General features: G+C 35.0%; 1 protein-coding gene across 3 annotated transcripts in view; it reads left to right on the top strand.

Moving 5' to 3' along the window:
* Positions 1-21909, top strand: part of LOC142239163 (uncharacterized) — a 288432-nt gene that overhangs the window by 19722 nt on the left and 246801 nt on the right. For 2 of the 3 annotated variants that reach the window (XM_075310932.1, XM_075310931.1), the window contains exon 3: positions 18302-18485. The exons of the other annotated variant lie outside the window; for it this stretch is intronic. The gene's annotated coding sequence lies outside the window, so the exon portion shown is untranslated. The remainder of the gene's footprint in view (positions 1-18301; positions 18486-21909) is intronic. 3 annotated transcript variants of the gene reach the window in all.

Genomic DNA, 21909 nt, shown 5'->3' with positions numbered 1-21909 from the left:
GGCATAATATTGAATGGGTCTACAAACGGCCTGATAGAGATTCTCTTTTTGACACAAGTTAATATTGTCTTTCTGTAAAAAGTTTTTCCATGTCGTTTTAATCGCACTCTTAGATTGTATATTCCTATTTCGGATATGACTCTGGAATTTCATCTGTGGTGTAATAATAACTCCCAGATATTTATATTCCGATACTACTTCAATTTCTTCTCCGCGATAAGTCCATCGCTCATGCTCGGAAAGCTTGCCACCTTTTCTAAACACCAATATCTTTGATTTGTTTGTGTTGACAGTAAGGTTCCAATCATTACAGTAGTTTTCTAGATTTTTAATCATGCTTTGCAGTTCCGATCTTTCCTCAGCTATGATCACAATGTCATCGGCGTACAGCAATACTCGTATATTCATGTCTTCAATTATTACTCCGCCTCGTAGCGCATCATGAAGATCATTCATATACATGAAAAACAACAGAGGCGAAAGTAGGCACCCCTTGCTTAACACCTGACGTTGTCTCGAAATAATCCGACAGTTCCTCCCCTGTCCATACTGCAAAAAGTGTGTTTTCATAAATATTGTTTATCATTCACACAAATTTATATGATATTCCTAGTTGATGCATTTTATAAATCATTAGTTTCCTGCAGACCATATCAAAAGCAGCTTTAAAGTCTACAAAAAATGCATAAACTTTCTTCTTTTCCGCTAACTTTAAGTGGACAATCGACGATAGTGTGTATAAATTATCGGTTGTTGAATAACGTCTTCTGAAGCCAGCCTGGTATTCTGATAATACATTTTCTTCCTCTGCCCAATTGAATAGCCTCTCATTCAAGATTCCCATGAAGATTTTTGCAACGCAGTTAATAAATGATATTCCTCTGTAATTAGAAACTTCATTTAATGCACCCTTCTTGTGTATAAGAAAGATCACGGTTCTTATAAATGCTTCATCGATGTCTCCGTGTGTATATACGTAGTTGTATACCTGGGCAAGTTTTTGTAGAAAATTATCCGTAGAATTAATGAAAAACTCGTAAGGGATTCTGTCTTCACCTGGGGCTTTGTTTAATTTGACTGAAGATAGAATGGATTTGATTTCTGCTACTGTTATATCAGTGTCCAACAAAAAATTGGTCATTAGCATTGTTGCGCAAAAAAATAATCTGTGCATTCTGCTCGGGATTCAACAATGACCGAAAATAGTTCGATAGTGTCTTTGCATCTACTTGTGGACTAATTTGGGTACTTTAGTTACCTATTGCTTTCGGCAGTGCCCACAACTCCTTGCCATTGTGTATATTATTAAGTTTTCTTGTAATTGTATCATAATACATTTGTTTGCTCGATTCGCAGATTAATTTGTATTCCTTTTGGGCATTTAAGTATGCAGATTTATCCGCTTCATTATTTGTGTTTCTAAATTTGTGCAAGCTTGCAAAAACCTTTTTTCTAGCCCAGTGGCATCTATCATTAAACCACTTATTTTTTTTAGTGTAAGTTGGTATAATTTGTACCTTTTTTGCTGATTTGGTTATTACGTCCGTTAAATGCTTTACTGTGAGGGTTTCATTTACATTTGGCAACACTTGTAAGTTCATATTCAAGTTGCATTGGTAATTATTCCTTTCGGATTCTTTCCACATAAGTTTTGGCAGTAATTTGAGTTTAGTTACATTGTTTCTCCAGAAATCGAGTTTGAGAGTTAGAACTATTGGCATGTGATCTGACCAAATTTTTTATTCCACTGTGAAATTTTCTACGCTTTGTAAAAGAGATTGAGATATTGAGCAGATATCGTTCACAGACTTTCCCGCAGAACTTATAAAGGTAAAATTACCTTCCTCGTCTCCCTTCGTTTGTCCATTCAAAATAATCATATTGTTTTCATTGCAAAATTCAGTGAACGTACGTCCTCTCCCATTACAAACTTTATCTTTTGAACTACGTCTGGCCAAACCTGATGAGAACTTTTCCATGAATAATGGCATAATTTCTTGTTGGAGTTCGCCTATTCTTATGTTTAGATCTCCTATAAGTGCCACAGACTCATGCTTAGATATGTCCAAGAGTTGCTTGCCGTTTTCGAAGTATTTTGCCCAATTAGCACTTCTCAAATAGAGTGGGACAAAAAAGCATTAAATTCCCCTAAAGATATGTCAATACCAATAAATCCATTAATACTTTTGATTTTATACCTCAAACTTTTTGTAGTAATATTTCGTTTTACTCCAAGCATAACTCCTCCAATCGCCCGTCCAAATCGATAACTTCTATCCGCATTAACCCATTGAATTTCATAACCTGGAAAGTATCTTTCTGCCTGTTTTGTAAATCCACCCTCCAAGTGAGTTTCTACTAGCAAAATTACATCAAAGTTGCACAAATAATCAAAAAAGTATGGATATTTATTTGGCAATCCGTTTATATTATATGAAACAATTTTTAATAATATTTTTTGTTTTGGGGTTTCAGTCATATTTCTTTCTAGTTTTTTGAAAATATTTTGTTGAAAGTGCCATTGAAATCAGTTTTGGATAGATCTTCGCCATATAGATCTTTTAGTACCGTCTCAGCAGACATTTTTCCACATACAAGACGATTTTCACTGTCCCACGAAAACCATTTATCATTTATTTTCATTCGGTCATTTCTTACCAGCACTTTGTATTTCTTGGAGTCCCTCAAAATGTCCTTCCTCACCATTAGCAAGGCCACTTAATTTTTCTGCGGGCGAGGGTTCAAGTCCCTTTCGATGGAAATAGTTGAACCGACCAAATTTTTTGTGTTTCGCAGAATGTCCATGGCTGCACTCTCATTTCCAAAATCTGCTACCGCGGTTTGCTTTCCATCTCGCTCAAATACTGTTTTAGCTGATATTAAATTTGGGTTTATCTTTAATTTTTCAGTACAAATCTTGAGTACTGCGCTAAAAACTGGCTTCTCGTTGGGAATACCTTTAAATACTAGTTGGGAATTGCAGATTTGTTGCTCTAACCAACGTATATTACTATCATTATCGTTGATTTTTAATTTAAGGATTACCACTTCTTTTATTAACAGCTGTTTCCTGGTTTGTTTATATTTTGTGTTTTTTCGGAAAAGTGTTTCAATCGGTTAACATAGATATCTGTTTTACTTTCCAGTCCATTTGTAAATGAAATATCAAAAGTTAGTATTTAATAATGTAAAATGCGGCGTTTTCCGATCGAATACTCAATTCGCTTGATGTTTCTGTGCTTTATGAAGCTTTAAAATATATTTTGCTGGAATTTCCGTTTAAGCAAGTGCGTACAACCGTGCAAAATAATGAGAATTCTTAGAGCAACCACAAAACGCGTGCGTACCGTTCAACTTTACAATGTATACATCACATTGTACTAGAATCTGTTGGTATCCCTCTGGCTACCTGTAAGATCTTACTGCGTGAGAAGGATGTTATGATGGCAAATGTTCGATGGGAGAATTGCAAGGGTTGTAACGACACAAAGCAAATATGGCCCCATTTAAACTTAAACCGCACACTAGATATGCTAGTGTTCCCAAGACGTCAGATTTATCTCCTGATATCTGCTATAACGGGTCGCTGCCTGTTAGGCGATTTTGCAAAAACTATTGGTACGAAGTATAATGACTGATGCGGAGGAAAAGGAATCAATTAAACACCTCTTGTGTGAGTGTCCTTTTGTGTAAGGCGTAAGCGAATTTTAGGGGCATATAGCTTCAGATTACTGGCCGACCCGAAAAACGTTAACTTAAGCAGTCTGCTAATGTTTTTGGAACAATCTGGTTGGCTCAACAGAAGGAAATAATCGAGAAGGTTCAGCGGTTTAAACTAGAAGTGCCCATATGTAACTAATGTTGTATGACAATGGACTGAATAGTCTAAGTGAGCCTGAAACTTAATCGGGCTGCCACTTTAACCTAACCTACTTTGCAACTTGAAGGTGAATCTTCCAACGAACCCATGCCGCTCTTGCAGTGAGTGAAAAAAAATAAAAATTTTAAACGACAATACGGCAATCAACTTTTGTTTGCAAACACATTCTTATGTATATATGATGAAATTATGGAGTTGATTGATTGACCATTTTCATGAAATAAAATTGCTCACTAAAAGAAATGAATAAAAAATATATCATTTTAGCCTGTTTAATGTAAACAGGCTTCAATGGAAAACGGTATTCACATTTCACAATTGTTTACCTTCAATAAGCATAGATCATTTTCCATTTTTACAATACCACAAAAAAAAAAAAAAAAAAAAAAACATGCGTTCTGCATATATTTTTTTGTTTTTCAAATCATTACCACATGACCATTTATTGTTGCACACTTTATTAATTTCAACTCTTTGCTATGAATTGTGGTTGCGTTCAAAATATTTATGCACACATTTCGAACGCAGCAGATCGAATGTCGCTAATCATGTTATTCAATTTACGCGAAAAACAAAAACCCAACTGTTCGTTACGAGATACTTCCACAGACTGATCTCTTCATCATACGTTGTTGAATAAATACCCATTCTCTTGTTCTCTTTTCGCTCCATCCCTCAAAATTATTCAATTTCAATCACAAAGGTGATTGAATCAATCACACGTTTGGGAACGGAAAATTTTTCAATCACGCTTGTAATTGAAAATTATTTCCGAATTGATTAACAAATTGGCTGCTTCAAAGAGGGTAGTTTTTGTTTCTCGTTTTTTCCCGGAGACGACACACACTGGGTTAGAATAGCCTGGATTCTTGGATTAATTAAAAAAAACAAAAATTAAGTATCGTTAAATTTTTTTGCACACGGTTACAGTATATAAAATTCTACATCACTTGTCGTTAAAATAAATGTCACAAGTGGTCTGGTGTTTTTGTAGTGAAACTTCAAAGTCAAACTTCATAGAAATTTTTGTGCAAAAAAGGCTGAAAAAAGTGAAAACGTTCCCGTTGAAAATAAGTATTGTAAAAGTTGACTCCACTGACTACTTCTGGTGGATCGGAATGGGTGACGACTTTTTTGGATCTTTTTCTTGATGCTGGTTTGGGTCAGATAAATGGAGTTTTGAACTTCTTTGGGAAGATTTTTGATTTGGTTTTTTGTAGGCGATCCTTATAATTTTGATTTGTCCAGATGTGATCCTGTTTCTTATCCTGAGGATAGGTATCACCCTGCTTTCTCTCTTTGCCTCTTGGTTGTTGCTCATGAGTCTCAAATGGTTGCTGCTCGGGATGAGGTATTTTCACTATGTTTTAAAAAGACGAATTTCGATTTGTTGAATTCGCTTCTTTCGGGTGTTGACTGGGGCTCTGTTTGTAGGTGTGATCGGTTGTCTGATATCGATATGGCTGTTGATAATTTCTACAAGGTTTTGGACGGTTTTGTGTCGCGGACTGTTCCTAGGCGAACGGTGGATTTCCCTAGGAATCGGCCATGGTATTCTCCTGTGTTGACAAGACTCAGGAATGATAGGAATAGATGTTTTAGACGTTATAAGAGGACGGGATCTGATTTTGATTATGCTCGGTACTCTGTCGCTAGGTCTATTTATAATATGGAATCAAGAGCGTGTTATGTTCGTTACATTGATAAGGTTAGAGGTGACATTCATTGTAACCCGAGGTCTTTTTATGAATTTGTTAGGATGAAACGTAAGTCTTCGACTAGGCCTTCGAAGATCCGGAGGGATGGTGTTGACTTTTATGGGGACCAGTCCATTGCGGACTGTTTCGCGGGCTATTTTGAATATGTTTATAGTAAGGGTGCTTATGATGCTGATGGTTCATATCCCTATTCTATTAGGTCGCTTGATAGGGTGGCAATTCCATTATTTGATAGTCTGTCTGTGTCTGGGTATTTGCGTGGGGTCGAGGCGTCCACCAGTGGTGGTCCAGATGGGATTCCTGGGATAATTCTGAGGTTTTGCTCCGAATGTCTCTCTGCTCCATTGTCGATGTTATGTAATAGTTCATTGAGGTTCGGTTATTTCCCTCTAAGATGGAGGAGCTCTTTTGTCGTACCACTTCATAAGTCGGGGAGCCCCTTTGATGTGGGTAATTATAGGGGGATAGCAAAATTGAGTGCTATTCCCAAGGTTTTTGAAAAGATGGCGACTGATGTTTTGTCGCATGGCATTTCTTCGATACTGGATCCCTGCCAGCATGGTTCTCGTAAGGGCCTATCGACTACTACGAACTTGGTAGAATTTACTTCTCATGTTATTAATCAGTTTGTTGTTGGAATATATGTTGAATCAGACTCATGTTATTTATACGGATTTTAGTAAGGCTTTTGACCGGGTGAAGGTTAGGTTAAAGTGGCAGCCCGATTAAGATTCAGGCTCACTTAGACTATTCAGTCCATTGTGATACCACATTAACTAAAAGTACCTATTACATATGGGCACTTCTAGTTTTAACCGCTGAACCTTCTCGATTATTTTTCTTCGTTGAACCAACCAGATTGTTCCAAAAACATTAGCAGACTGCTTAAGTTAACGTTTTCCAGATCCGCCAGTAATCTGAAGCTAAATGCTCCTAAAAGTTGCTTGCGCTTTACACAAAAAGCAGGACACTCACACAAGAGGTGTTTAATTGATTCCTTTTCCTCCGCATCATGACAGCTCATACAATAGTCATTTTACTTCGCACCTATAGTTTTTGCAAATTCGCCTATCAGGCAGCGACCCGTTATAGCAGATATCAGGAGTGCTATCTGACGCCTTGAGAACACTAGCATATCTAGTGTGCGGTTTAAGTTTAAATGGGGCCATATTGGCTTGGTGTCGTTACAAACCTTGCAATTCTCCCATCGAATAGTGGCCATCATAACAGCCTTCTCACGCAGTAAGAGTTTGCAGGTGGCCAGAGGATACCAACAGATTTTAGTTCCCATGGAATATGTAAGGTAGTTCCTAGCCTTGCCAACTCATCCGCTTCGCAGTTCCCCGGTATGTTCCTATGGGCAGGCACCCATATTAAGTGAATATTGTACTGCTCAGCCATCTCATTGAGAGATTTGCGGCAGTCGATGGCCGTTTTCGAGTTGAGGAACACAGAGTCCAAAGATTTTATTGCAGGTTGACTGTATGAGTATATATTAATGCCCACATTTTTTGGAACATTACTTCTCAGCCAATTCGCCACCTCTCTTATTGCTAATATTTCAGCCTGAAAAACACTACAGTGATTAAGTAATCTTTTCGCTATTCGAAGTTCCAGATCATTAGAATATACTCCGAACCCCACTTGCCCATCCAATTTGGAGCCATCAGTGTAGAAATCTATATATTCTTTATTCCCCTGGGTCTGTGTGCACCTCGCCTCACTGTTGGGGATTAGAGTCTCAAACTTTTTGTCGAAAAGTGGACTCGCCAAAGTGTAATCCACTACGTTAGGCACATCTGGCATTATTTTGAGGACCGAACTGTGACCGTAACTTTTTTCCGACCACAGCGATAGCTCGCGCAACCGCACAGCCGTTGTTGCAGCTGACTGTTTGGCCAAAATGTCCGGGTGAATCATAAGCTCTTGTTATATAAGCTGGATAGGATAGGATTGGATTGGCCAGTGCACTTTTGGCTTGGATTTCGTCGTATCTTGATTGTCGTACGCAGATTGTGTCTTTTGGTGATTCCTATTCAAGGTGCTTTGATGTCCCATCAGGTGTGCCTCAGGTCATTTGGGGCCTGTCTTATTTTAGTTATTTATAAACGATTTACCTCAGTCCGTGGTTAACTATAGGATTTTGATGTATGCTGATGACGTTAAGTTATTCTCCTCGTTTGATAATTCTGATCAAGTGCATTTATTACAAGGTGATTTGGATAGCTTTGGTAATTGGAGTAGGGTAAATTTGATGGATTTGAACTTGTGGAAATGCAAGTTTATGCGATTCTGTAGGTCTAGGCCTATTGATGTTCGGTATAGTATACGGGGCTTGTTATTGGAAGAGGTTGATTCTTTTCTTGATCTTGACATTGTTATGGATCGTAGGCTTAATTTTAATGGTCATATTGATTCGATGGTGAGTAAGGCGTATGGGGTTCTAGGATTCATAAAGCGTTGGGCGTAGGAGTTTTCGGACACTTATGTTACAAAGAGGCTTTTTACTGCCCTTGTTAGACCCATTCTAGAGTATGGTTCTATCGTGTGGGATCCTCAGTATGAAGTTTACATTGATAGGATAGAATTGGTTCAGAAGCAATTCTTGTTGTTCGCTTTGAGACATCTTCATTGGAACAGTGACTTTATTCTTCCTTCATACACTTCTAGATTGAGGCTGATTAATTTGCCTACTCTTAGGAGCCGACGGACGATGTTGAGCTCCATGATGATGTATAGGTTAGTTAGTGGGGATATTCCATTCTCAGAATTGATATCTAGGATTAGGATAAATGTTCCTTTTAGGGCATCTAGGAATTACCAGTTTCTTTATATTGATTTTCAACGTTCGAATTATGCTTCTGTGGAGCCTATTCGTAGGATGTGCATTATTTTTAATTCAATCTATCATCTAGTTGACACTAACCTTAGTATTGATATGATGAAGTCTAGAATTTTAGCATATTTGGATAACTAATACATTAGTTTTATTGAATAACCTAATATTTGATCTTGTGTTTTAATATACCCGGCAGATGAGTCCTTCTCTGTAGCTGGTAAAATCCCTCTGCCTCCACCCCGCCATGGTCCGGATCATGGTGTGTACGCTGTCCCTACGTCATGGGAACGAGGCCCACACGGTCGGAAGGGGCGGGAAAGTGGGCGATGGGATCGTCCGATAAAAATTGATTGAATCAATTAATATTTTAATTGGAAACGTAACAAATATCAATCATTTTTAATTGGTTATTATTCGGATTTGATTAAATATTTAATTGAATCAAGTAACATGTTAATCGAATCCATTTCCAAATTCAATTAAGGGTTTAATTGAAAAAAAAAATCGGTGATATTTTTTTGTGTGTAGCGAAAAACAAATGGGACACGATATGTATTTGTTTAAAATTTCGTTTGGGAGGAAAGAATTGTTTTTTTTTTACGTGTACTATCGATTCCAATAAAGATTTCATGCATTTTTCTGAATTTTATGTATTCCTTTTTGAAAAAAAAGCGTGTGGCTCTTAAAAAATCAACCTTTGTTTTGGAAGTATCTAAAAATATGTGTGCTTCCTGCAAAATTTGTTTGGGATATATGTACACTCTCAAAAAACATCCCCTGCGTAGCATATACTCTCAAACATATTCTGCTTCAAGCATAAATATTTTCGGAATTTGTTCAAACAAAAAAATGTTTGCGCTGTGCATAACATGTTTCGCCTTGAGCATATCTTTGTTTAAGGTTCCAAATAGTTAATTCCAGTTTTTAAACATTTGTTTGCTTGCCACAAAATTACTTAAATATAATTGTGTTAGAATAGAAATAAGCATGTACAGTAGATAGGGTCGCGAAAAAAAGTTGATGCGGTCACCCCCCAGTTTTGTAGCATATTCGAAGACAATTTCAGAACACCACAACTTTTTTTTCGTGCACCCTACGACCCCCCGAAATACAATTTATTGTGTTGTGTCGTCATTTGAAGTCCGATTAAAAAGAAACGCATATCGTTGTTCGTGGTTGATCAGGGGCTATATTTCGTGCATTGGTCATTTTTGACTCCGACGTCAAATTTGATTTTTAATTTTTTTATTTCGCTTCGTATACCCCTATGATGGCCATTTCTTACAACCATTATAAAGATCTTAGCAAAATATGAAACTTTCGCTTTTGAAGTATTTACTTATATTCATTATATTCATAAGTTGATGCGGGGGTGACCGCATCAACTTTTTTTTCCTTTAGGCCGTGACCCTATCTACAGTGCTGTTCAAAACATTTGCAACCACATTCCCTGTTGAAAATAAACCGTAATTATAATGAAAATAAAAATATTGAAAACAAAATTTTAATGCAATGTTGTTGCTTACTATGTCAATTTTAAAGATTCAAGGAAATAACGGAACTAACGATAAAGATTTTTTGAAAATTTATAATTTTTTTAAAAAATGGGAGTTTTTGCCTGTTAAAAACATTTGCAACTAATATTAAGTGTCACATATATTTAAAAATAATTAAAGTATTTGTAACTTTTAACGATAAATGGGTATATTAAATACTATAGCCATGTAATCAAACGTCTGTGCAACTTTTTGCCATTGGTTAGGATTAAATGGTCAATGATATCTGTTGTGTCGTTAAATTGGTTTCCAATAACAATAATTGAAAAAATGCACGCTGCCTTTATACTAAAACTGTATTTATTTTCTAACAGCAATTAATCTTACAATAATCAATTACAAAAAAGGTGACTTCTTTTTATTTAATGCGATCGTAAGTATATCAAGAACAAGAATAAGAAATAAGGGTAAACAAGAATGACAGTTGCCCTTTATGGTGATGCCATATTGATTGATCTGCACGGCTGTGCGATGATTAATGGTCATAACAATTCTCCCCCACTTATTGAAGACTCATCCAGTTAGTGTCGAACATAATCGCTGTAGTAGCTAGGTGGTTTCCTTAATCTGCTGGATGTACGCCGTGACGGTGTAGTGTCAACTTCCGAATTCCCTGTTGAGGTGCTTGGTTGTTGTTGTAGTGGTGTTGACGGTGTTTCAGGCTCATTACTGTGACTTGTTGAAATACTGCCGGGAAGATTCGTAAGAAGATGCGGATGATACAAAAGTTGATTATCCGAATGTTGATTATCCTTTGTTGCTGGTTCTGCCTCTTGAGACTCTTGTACATCAAGTTGATTCTTTGCCATGGTAAAATTAAGTTGATTTATCCAATTCGTTGAGATTAATGCATAATCGACGAATCCAAGTACGACCTATGAGGGCTGTACAGCCATCTGGCACAATATAAAGGTCATCATAAATTGAAATGTTGTTGAAAACAGCATGAACTCGAACTTTCCCTTCGGGCTTGAATGTATTTTGAGTGTATGATCGGAATATGATATTCGTACTTCCAAGTTTGTTTGACAAATTTAATTTATTGAAAATTCCTCGGGGTAGAAATGAAAATCCAGATCCAGAATCAACTTCGAATTTTATAACTTTGCCTTCTATCAATATATTAGCATAGTATCGATTAGAATTTACATTACCATAGCTGCTTTGGTATACGTCGACTATTTTGTAAATTCCGTAGTCGGAACCATCACTCTGAATTTGATTCGTTGAAATCGACTTGTTTTTGTTGTTATACACAGTCTCACATAAGTTTACATACCCTTGAGGTTTTTACCTTATAACTAAACATGTTTCTTGTTGTTGTTTATAATCCAGACTAAAAACATCTTCTTGAAAATGGACAAATACTTTGTTTTTCAAATTAATTTACAAAATTTAAAGCATATATATGCATATTTTATTATATTTTAATAATTAAAGAAAATACAATTTTTTAATCCGTATGTAAACTTGTGTAAGACTGTGTATGTAGGTCCGGCATTAGGACTATCCGCCAAAAGAGATGCAATACAGACTTTTGCTACATGCCCGTGTCTAGAACACAAATTGCATTTTAAATTTGCACTAGAACGACATTCTTTTGCAAAATGATTATTTTTGCCACATCTTAAACATAAGCCAGCTATACCAAGTTGCTCATAATTAACTTTGACCTTCGATTTTTGCACATTAGGACGCTTTGGCATTTTCCTTTTGTTTGAAATTTTATTAATTGTTGCACTTGAACTATTTGTTTGTGATTGTGTTAGTTCTTTTGCATCTGCTTTCGCTGCTTCTAAAGCTAAAGCTTTTAAAACGATTTCTTCAAACTTCGATGAACTTGATTGCAGCAATTGCTCTCGAATACTATTGCAAGAAATTCCTCGAATAAATTGTGCACGTAAAAATACATCAGCAATTGAACTTTTGCACTCGCACTCTGAAACTATTTGTTTGTGATTGCACTTGAACTATTTGTTTGTGATTGTGTTAGTTCTTTTGCATCTGCTTTCGCTGCTTCTAAAGCTAAAGCTTTTAAAACGATTTCTTCAAACTTCGATGAACTTGATTGCAGCAATTGCTCTCGAATACTATTGCAAGAAATTCCTCGAATAAATTGTGCACGTAAAAATACATCAGCAATTGAACTTTTGCACTCGCACTCTGAAACAAATTCACAATCACCAATGTCCTTTCGAAGCATTGCAACATATTCAGAAATTGACTGTCCATCCGTCTGGTATTTTGACAAAAATTTATGTTGTGCCACCAAGATATTTCTTTTTGGTGTCAAATGATCCTCCAACAATTTCAATAACTCGTCGTATGGCAGTTCCATTGCAATTTTTGGTGCCGCCAGCGATGTGACCATATTGAAGTATTTTGCTCCAATTGAATTTAAAAGCAGCTTCGTACAATAATCTTTATTCGACTCAATGCCTTTCATGGTTACGTAATTTGTAAAGCGTTGAATGTAATTTCGGTATGTCTCCTTTGCCGGGTCGAAGATATCAAAATTGGGAACCAAAATTGTATTTATTGTTGCACTGCCACCATTTTGTACTGCACTAGATGTTGATGCACCAGTTGTTAATTTGGCTAATTGCGCCACCAAAGCTTGTTGCGCCTTCATAAACTCTGCAAATTGAGCGGCATCCATTTTGTAATGCGCGTACTGCCTTACAAAAAAAAATGAAATAATTAATTTGCACAATAAAAATTAATTTATTTGGTTTCACTCTCGTCGCCAACTGTTGTGTCGTTAAATTGGTTTCCAATAACAATAATTGAAAAAATGCACGCTGCCTTTATACTAAAACTGTATTTATTTTCTAACAGCAATTAATCTTACAATAATCAATTACAAAAAAGGTGACTTCTTTTTATTTAATGCGATCGTAAGTATATCAAGAACAAGAATAAGAAATAAGGGTAAACAAGAATGACAGTTGCCCTTTATGGTGATGCCATATTGATTGATCTGCACGGCTGTGCGATGATTAATGGTCATAACAATATCCATGGTTCAGGTTCAAATAGAATTCGGAAGCCTTTTGCAAAAATGTCGTACCAATTTTCATTTTACAGCTTTCCAAAACTTGTTTTATGACTTTCACTTTAGCCGACTGAACAGGTTAGTCAAGCACCCACAATTTTTATCGGAAATCCATTGTTTTACCACATTACACGTGTACTAGAGGTCATAATGGTGCTGACTATTCCAAGCAGACGCCATTTCCCGGAATGCTTACGGTAATATCACATGAGACAAAATGTTTTTGTACACTTCCGACAGCATAATACCCTCGACTCTATAAATCGAGCCAATAACTTTTCCAGAAAAATACCCTCAGACCCTAAAATTGGTCCCACCATGATTGACGTAACTTTTTGTATTTCTTGGATTAAGGCTTTCCTTGCAGCTTTCGTACTAAATTTCTACCATCCGATCCATGTAAGTTAATTTTTGAGTCGTAGGAAAATATAGCACATATCCACTGCTTCTGAGGCCATTTAAGGTATTTTTGTGAAAATTGAAGGCGCGCTAACCTAGTTTTCTTTGAAATAAGTGTTTTTTTTTTTAATTTTTATTTTATATTTATATTTAATTTATAATGGCACTTCGACTTCTAATGCTCTACAGCGTTACCGTTGTGCCACTTTAGTGGCAAATTTGCCACTTTTCTTGGACGGTGCCACTTTTGCGCCACTTTTTGTTTGTGCCACTAAATGTGATACTTTTTACGATTTTGTGCCACTTTTCCAATAATTCGTGCCACTTTTTCAAAAGTTTAAATATTATGGGTAGTTATCACCATAGATGTGTTATTAAGAAAATTTAATATTGTGCACCAACAGCCTTCGCTCATTAATTCTTATTACGTGAACAGTTACGATTCAACTTATTTGGTAAACCGTACTTTGAATATGCCAAATTTATTGTGGCATGAAATATCAGGATAAATATGAAAATGTTTAAGGTGTGTATTACGACCGCAGGAAATAATTGATGATGGATCCCATAAGGACCCAGTTAGAAAAAATTGCAATCGCCCTTTGAGACAGATTGTTCCAATTCTACTATATTCCTCAAAATGAATGCTGGAACAGTGGACAGTATTGAAGCATTACCTCATTAGAGAAAAATTGGAAGAAAAGTGTCCTAAGAAATTAGAGAAAGTATATGTTAAAGATCCAAAATGCACTTTCAAATACCAAAGATTTATCTTAAATTTTTAGTTTATATTATCAAAAGTATGAATACCGTTAACAGAACATTCCAAAGCGAATCCTCCTAAACGTGAGTACTATGTTCGGTTTTCGAGTTGAAAATCACTTTATTTTTGCGATTACTTTTCCTGAAATAATCAAAATTATAAATGATTGAGTTATTGAGTTATATTGAACTGTTTTAGTAAAGTAACCGCGAAAATTTCAACTCGAAAATCGAACATAGTGCTTACCTTAAATTGTTTATTAATTATATTTAACAAAAATATTCTATTACAAATATACATAAATTTTGTAAGAAAGTTTGTAAAAACGTGATTTAGCAGATATCGACTATAAAAATTCTTTGTATATTAAAACATTAAAACAATATAGATAGGTCACAAAACGACATCACAATCCGAAAGTTGTGGACAAATTTTACCATGAATTGACATAAATGACAAAAAACTGAAGAAAAGGGGGTTCCGCATTACTTAAAAACCAATGATGATATAAATTATTTTGATATCGTAAATAAATTTAAAGATATAATTGAAAGGCCTGATTATTTTATAGACGCTTAAAAAATAATTTTAAATAGGATTTGTTCACCAATTTGTATGAATTCGCAAAATATATTTTAACTTGATCTCATAGCAGTATTTATTTCTTAAGTTTTTTTTGTTTTTGTATAAGTTAATAAAAAGAATGTGCCACTTTTTAAAAATAATTGTGCCCCTTTTTTCGACGTTTGCCACTTTTTGAAAATTCCCAACGGTAACGCTGATGCTCTACCTCTGATCGTTATGGTAGATATTAGAACATTGCATGGGAACATCCATTCATAGCGCACACAACTGCACTCTTGAAACGGTTCGAGAAGACTGAGTCATCGTCGATGATCGAATGAATAGAATACGAGCACTCGCTTGATCGAATCGGTTCGAATGAACCGAACCCCATAAATCAGTATCGAGGGAATGTTGTCGTGACGTCACTGACTAAAGTTGTGCATTCGTTTCAATTCTCGTTCGCAAGCAACCATTCAAATTCATTTGGTGAAACGGGATAATCGAGAATACTCGAATGTTCAACGGTAGTTTTGGGTATTTGTAAAGTTCTCGAGTATGTTATGACAAGAAATGGAATTATGCTTAATGAGAAAAGAAGTTATTTATTTGGCGTTGCTTCAAGTATAGTGTGTAATTCAGAGTTATGGAAAATAAAATGAGTCATATTAAAAGGGTCAATTTAAATTTTTTTTTATGGTTTTGAATGTAACAAGCAAAGTAAATTAATGTTTGTTTTATTTTTTTTCCTAAAAAAAATAATTTGGCAAGACAAAATATTTTATTTCCTTTAAATACGAATGTCATTTATGCATATTTTTTTTTAATTTTGTTCTCAGAATTAAATACGAAGAACTTACTTTTAAAAGTGAAATGCAACTCTAAAGAATTCTTAGTATATTGCCCAAAAATATCATCAAACCCATTTTTGTCCAAAATGTTTCTCTCAACAACTAGAGCAATATTTTGTTGTAGTATTAGTACCCTTTACGCAGAACACAAACGTCTTTACGGCAACGTAAAACTAAACAAACGTACAATACATATAAAAATTGTTGTTGTTGTTGTTACTATATGAGGGCAAAAAAAGAATCGAATAACTCGCTTCCTTCAATCTGTTTTCGAAAACAATTGGACTCATCGAACACCCATATACCCAGTTAAATTAAATTTTTGTCTTCTTTAGATGATATTTGATTGAATTGTTGCATAGTTCTTTTGACTATATGATTTTCTTCTAGCGTAGTCTGAGGTTTTCTTCTACCTCAGTGGACAGATTTGGTGCATCTTCTGTTTATGACTCGAGACGCAGTTAATTTTTGGGCAATGAACTCTTCCGAAATTAATTTTTTTGATACCATCATCGATATTTTGCATTTTATTATGTTGATTATGCTTACTGCCGGTAATTTTATCGAATTATTCAAAAGATAGGGCATGAAGGCCTATGGCGGTCAGTTTATGGCCAAATTAAGCAATGAACTTAACGGTATTCCTATAATGCAATTTTTGTGCATTTAATCTTCTTCTTCTAGGTCCTTATAACTATTACAGGTCAAAAATAGAAAAAATTGCCCTTAAAGAAGAAAATATTTCTGGGTGCTAGGTAGTTGCAAATGTTTTGAACAGGCCGAATCATACGATTCTTTACCTTTTGTGAAATATCAATTTTTAATAACAGCCCATTAATTTTCCCAATTAGAACTTGGAAATACCACTCCATAACGCTTATTTTTTAAGTGGAAGCGAAACAATAAAGTTATTATTGTGGGAGATATACCTAGATTAAGTGCATGGTAGGGCTACTTGCAAATATTTTGAACAGCACTGTATGTTTGTAATTTATTTAAAAAATGCCCTGCCAACATTTTCGCTCGTAAATGAGTCATTTATGAATTACTTTAATGTTCAAAACGATTGCGGAAGAGCGCTTTTGGGAGACATTTATGAGTCTCCAGTATAAAGTAGTTGTGTCGAAAATTTATTCTTTTCATTGATTCATTATGGAGTTGCATATAATATGCATAAATTAATCAGTAGAATGAGTAATTTATGACTAACATAATTACTCATTTATGAGCTAAAATAATGATTTATAAATGAGTTAATAAAAAGAGTGACAAATGAGTCCCCCAACTGATTCAGTATGTATTGATTGGAAAAGTTAGAAATAACTCATTTATACGACTGATTTACTAATCGCACTAAATAAAATAGAGCAAAAAAGTTAGTATTTATTATATATATTGTGCATATATTTATTATTTTGGGAAATTTATATCTTACATTAATATTCATGTAAATGTTTTTATAACACTAAATATATACCATGTAAATAAATTTACAATTGAAAAATGCTACCCTCAATATGAACTTCAATCCGATCTAAATCAAGAAAAATATATATAACGTATAAACCTATTAATGAACATAAAAAGGGCTTATTTTGTTTAAACTTACCTGTATTTAAATTTATATAAAGGGATGTATTCCAGATGACGTTGATTTGTGATATGTTCCAATTAGCTATACGATGTAATATTGAATGGGGGTTTACTTCTTCTCACGCTCCACACATGGGCGACTGGGGGAAGTTGCAAAAAATGTTGAAATTTCATTTTAGACCAATCGTAGGTGCTCATAAGTTTTATTACCTGTATATGTATCGTCCATTCTCGCGATAATTTCAGCTAACGAGCAAGTTTTCTACCACTACGGCGTCGATTTCGATCAAATCTGATCTTCACTTTTCGGATAATTTCTGGTTTGGTTTTCGTTGTTTTTCGTTGACTTGTTGGGCGCAATATAACACTACCAATAACTGTGTAGCAATGGTACGAGAAACAAGAGATTTATTCACATTTAAACGTTGCAGAGTTCTAAATATAGCCGTTTTCTAGCTTGAATTCCATGTATTGAAATCATTCTTTCCATCAAACTAAAATTTTATTATTTTCGTTTTGTTTGTTATTGTTGGTTTCTCTTCAAACATTATTGTTGTTTTTGATCTCAGCTTAAAACCATGCATTGACTAAACTACAAGTGTAGCTTAACCAACAGAGGAAAAGTATGCTTGTCAAATTTATTTTGTCAAAGCCCTATAGACTGCAAGATGGTTGGATGTACAGATGTTTCGGAATTACCACATTCCTCATCAGCATCCTCTACTTGCAGCAAAACTATCAACCAATTATCAGAATAAATTCGGGTAATTCACTCAACCCAAAGTGAACTACACTTGAACCTTCCGAAAAAAGGTTTGATAGTCGGCTACTGCCTAAACAAATTTGCAAGCATATCTCTTTTCCTTTGCCAAATTCAAATCATCGATTTGAATGTAGTTGGCTGGGTTTGTTTTTGAGCGTGCTTCCTCTATCTTCATTCGTTTTGTTTGTTATTGTTGGTTTCTCTTCAATCCTTATTGTTGTTTTTGATCTCAGCTTAAAACCATGCATTTTTCTTTTTGGATTTAAAAATATGAAAAATATCAAAAATAATAAAGATATGTATTCTCCATTTATTTCCAGAATTTACAAAGCATCATCAATATGATATAATACCAAATATTACATTGCTTTGTTATCTTTTTTGTCTCTGATTGGTTCAGATTTTAATAGACGATTTCACTGTGTGGAAATTTTGGAAAGGAATTGCTACTAAAATTAAATTTTATGCCAAAAGAAGATTATAACTAAGGAACTAAGAATTCAGGTAATGTTTAACAAAATTAACTTTTAATTTAACAAACATATCAGAAGGAGCATGCTGACATGGTTATTATGATAAGGAAGATAATGATTTATATAATTTATTTTTTCACCCTTTAGTTTTTATTGATAGTAATTGTATGTGTAAGTTATGTTAGAACAAAACACACGAATGACAAGAACCTAATTTATTTGTCTATTGCATAATTCAAAAAATAATAAAATATTGAAAAGGTTTTATAAGAAACGCATATTTTCTTTTATTTCAAATAAAACTAAATACGATTTTGGGGGGCAATATATACATTTTTTGATTGAAATTTATAGCCAATTTTAATTGAATCAATCAAATAGTTGATTGATTTTTGTCGCGAAAGTAATTAAAATTTTAATTGATTCAATTAAAATATTGATTGAATTTTATGTCAAAAACCAATCACTGTTTTAATTGATTCAATCACACAATTAATTGATTCCGTGACAAAAGTCAATTAAATTTTTAATTGAAAATCGTGTTGGTTTTCAATCAAAAAGGGTGATTGATACTATCATTTTCGTGATTGAAGACATTTCAATTAAAAAAATGATTGAATCCCCGAATTTCGTGATGAAATAAAAAAATGTATATGTTTATTTACGAAAATGTAAAATAATGTTATGTTCTTATATTGAGGCGTGTTTAATAACCCGTTAATAAAAACACAGTTCTTTTCTAATAACGACAATCTACAATTTATTTGCTTAACTGATAAGTTGCACTCTACGATGTGTACTATATCACTTTTAGCTTACGACTGACTTTACAGCTCCCTCCGCCAGGGGCTTATATACCGTGATTTGACGATTTCGAAAATTCTGGATAGTCTGGCCTACAACCATCTAGATTCGAAATTATTTATCTAACAGATTTCGCACACATTCAACTGGTTATCTTCATAGTCTTACCCACAACCATCTAGAATTTTCTACTAGCATCCGACAGATGTCGCACACATATTTCTACAATCACTTGGTCATGTCTGTGTACAATTATCTGGAACAATCACTTTGTCGTTTCTGTCGCTCATATTCTTGTCTACAACCATTAAGTATTTCGTAATTATCTCCAGATAGTTATGCTCATATTACTACAACAATAACAATAAGCAAGACGATAACAAAGCAAAAGGGGTTACTTTACAATGAGCGATTGAGAAAGATGTTTAGGAAAGTACTAGAATATAAAGATGATTCTAACAAGTGATGACGTACTTTCGTCGTTACAAATTTAAATTTTAAATTAACGGAAACTAATATAAATACACTTAAATCTAGGAATATCAAATTCGTAACAATATTTCAAAATTTCAAATTGTAACGGTCAAATTACGCCATCACTTGTCAAAATCATTTCTTTATTTTCTAGTACTTTCCTAAACATCTTTTGTGTTCTTAGTTTCCCAATCGTTCATTGTAAAGAAACCCCTTTTGTTTTGTTATCTTCATTGCTTATTGTTATAGTTGTAGTAATATGACCATAATCATTTATGCCTGTGCGACATCTGCCAAATAGTAAAATGTTCTAGATGATTGTAGCCAAGACAATGAGCATAAGCTGATAAATAACAGGTTGGCTGATAAGTCCCCGGTCTAACACATAGATGGCGTCGCTAGTATTAAATGCATATTATTTTTATATAGTACCAACCTTCAAATGATTCGTGTCAAAATTTGACGTCTGTAAGTCAATTAGTTTGTGAGACAACTTTTGTTATTGTGAAAAAAAGGAATTTCGTGTTTTGATAAAATACTGTTTTCTGAAGGGAAAAAATACGGTGGAAGCAAAAACTTGGCTTGATAATGAGTTTCCGGACTCTGCCCCAGGGAAATCAACAATAATTGATTAGTATGCAAAATTCAAGCGTGGTGAAATGAGCACGGAGGACGGTGAACGCAGTGGACGCCCGAAATAGGTGGTTACCGACGAAAACATCAAAAAAATCCACAAAATGATTTTGAATGACCGTAAAATGAAGTTGATCGAGATAGCAGAGGCCTTAAAGATATCAAAGGAACGTGTTGATCATATCATTCATCAATATTTGGATATGCCGAAGCTCTGAGCAAAATGGGTGCCGCGCGAGTTCACATTTGACCAAAAACAACAACGTGTCGATGATTCTGAGTGGTATTTGCAGCTGTTAACTCGTAATACACCCGAGTTTTTCTGTCGATATATGACAGTGGATGAAACATGGCTCCATCACTACACTCCTGAGTCCAATCGACAGTCGGCTGAGTGGACAGCGACCGGTGAACTGTCTCCGAAGCGTGGAAAGACTCAAAAGTCCGCTGGCAAAGTAATCGCCTCTGTTTTTTGGGATGCGCATGGAATAATTTTTATCGATTATCTTGAGAAGGGAAAAACCATCAACAGTGACTATTATATGGTGTTATTGGAGCGTTTGAAGGTCGAAACCGCGGCAAAACGGCCCACTGAGAAGAAGAAAAAAGTGTTGTTCCACCAAGATAACGCACCTTGCCACAAGTCATTGAGAACGATGGCAAAAATTCATGAATTGGGCTTCGAATTGCTTCCCCACCCACGGTATTCTCCAGATCTGGCCCACAGCGAAAAAAATTGGAAGGTCGTTATAATCGTTGTATCGCTCTTGAAGGGAACTATGTTGGATAATAAAAACGAATTTTGACAAAAAAAATGTGTTTTTCTTTGTTAGACCGGGGACTTATCAGCCAACCTGTTATGTGCGATATCGCCCGTGCGACATCTACCAGATAGTAGTAGAATAGTCTAGAATGTTGTAGGCCAGAGTTCCGAGAATTTTCGATATCGTTATACAGTACTATAAAAGAGCTGACAGAGGGAGCTATGAAGTCAGTCGTAAGCTAAAATTCAGAAATTGTAGATTGCCGTTATTTGAAAAGAACTGTGTTTTAATTATCGGGTCATTAAATACGCTTCAATATAAAAACGTAACAATTGGTGTCCGAAGTGGGATAACGAAAAAAATATCTACAATGAAGTTTAATGAGCTTCGAGTGGAAGACTTCAAAAAGGAATTGAGCAAACTGGAGCAGCCGACTACATGAAACAAAGCTCAGCTTCAAAAGCGGCTACTGGTCGAACTGGCTACGATCGAAATCGCCATCCCCATCAAACAATAGCCATGTGTGGGTGAACCCACAGTCCAGTGAGTCACCTTTAAACTAAATCAAGCTAGTTCAGCGGGGCAAGAGCTGGCTCCCACATATGATATCCCCACAATCTCCATAGCAATAGTACAACAGCAAAATAACAATTTAACTGTCGCGGGGTTTATTAACGGCGACAAGCGTATATTGACGTTGGATACGGGTGCGTCGAAGTCTATCATCACATCAGACATAGTAAAAGAAAAAGTTGCACCATTGATTGGAGTCAAACTACG

This window comes from Haematobia irritans, chromosome 5, assembly GCF_050003625.1.
Source record: "Haematobia irritans isolate KBUSLIRL chromosome 5, ASM5000362v1, whole genome shotgun sequence".
Lineage (NCBI taxonomy): Eukaryota > Metazoa > Arthropoda > Insecta > Diptera > Muscidae > Haematobia > Haematobia irritans.
Note: the sequence above shows the minus strand (reverse complement) of the source record. Positions and strands in the feature narration are given on the sequence as shown.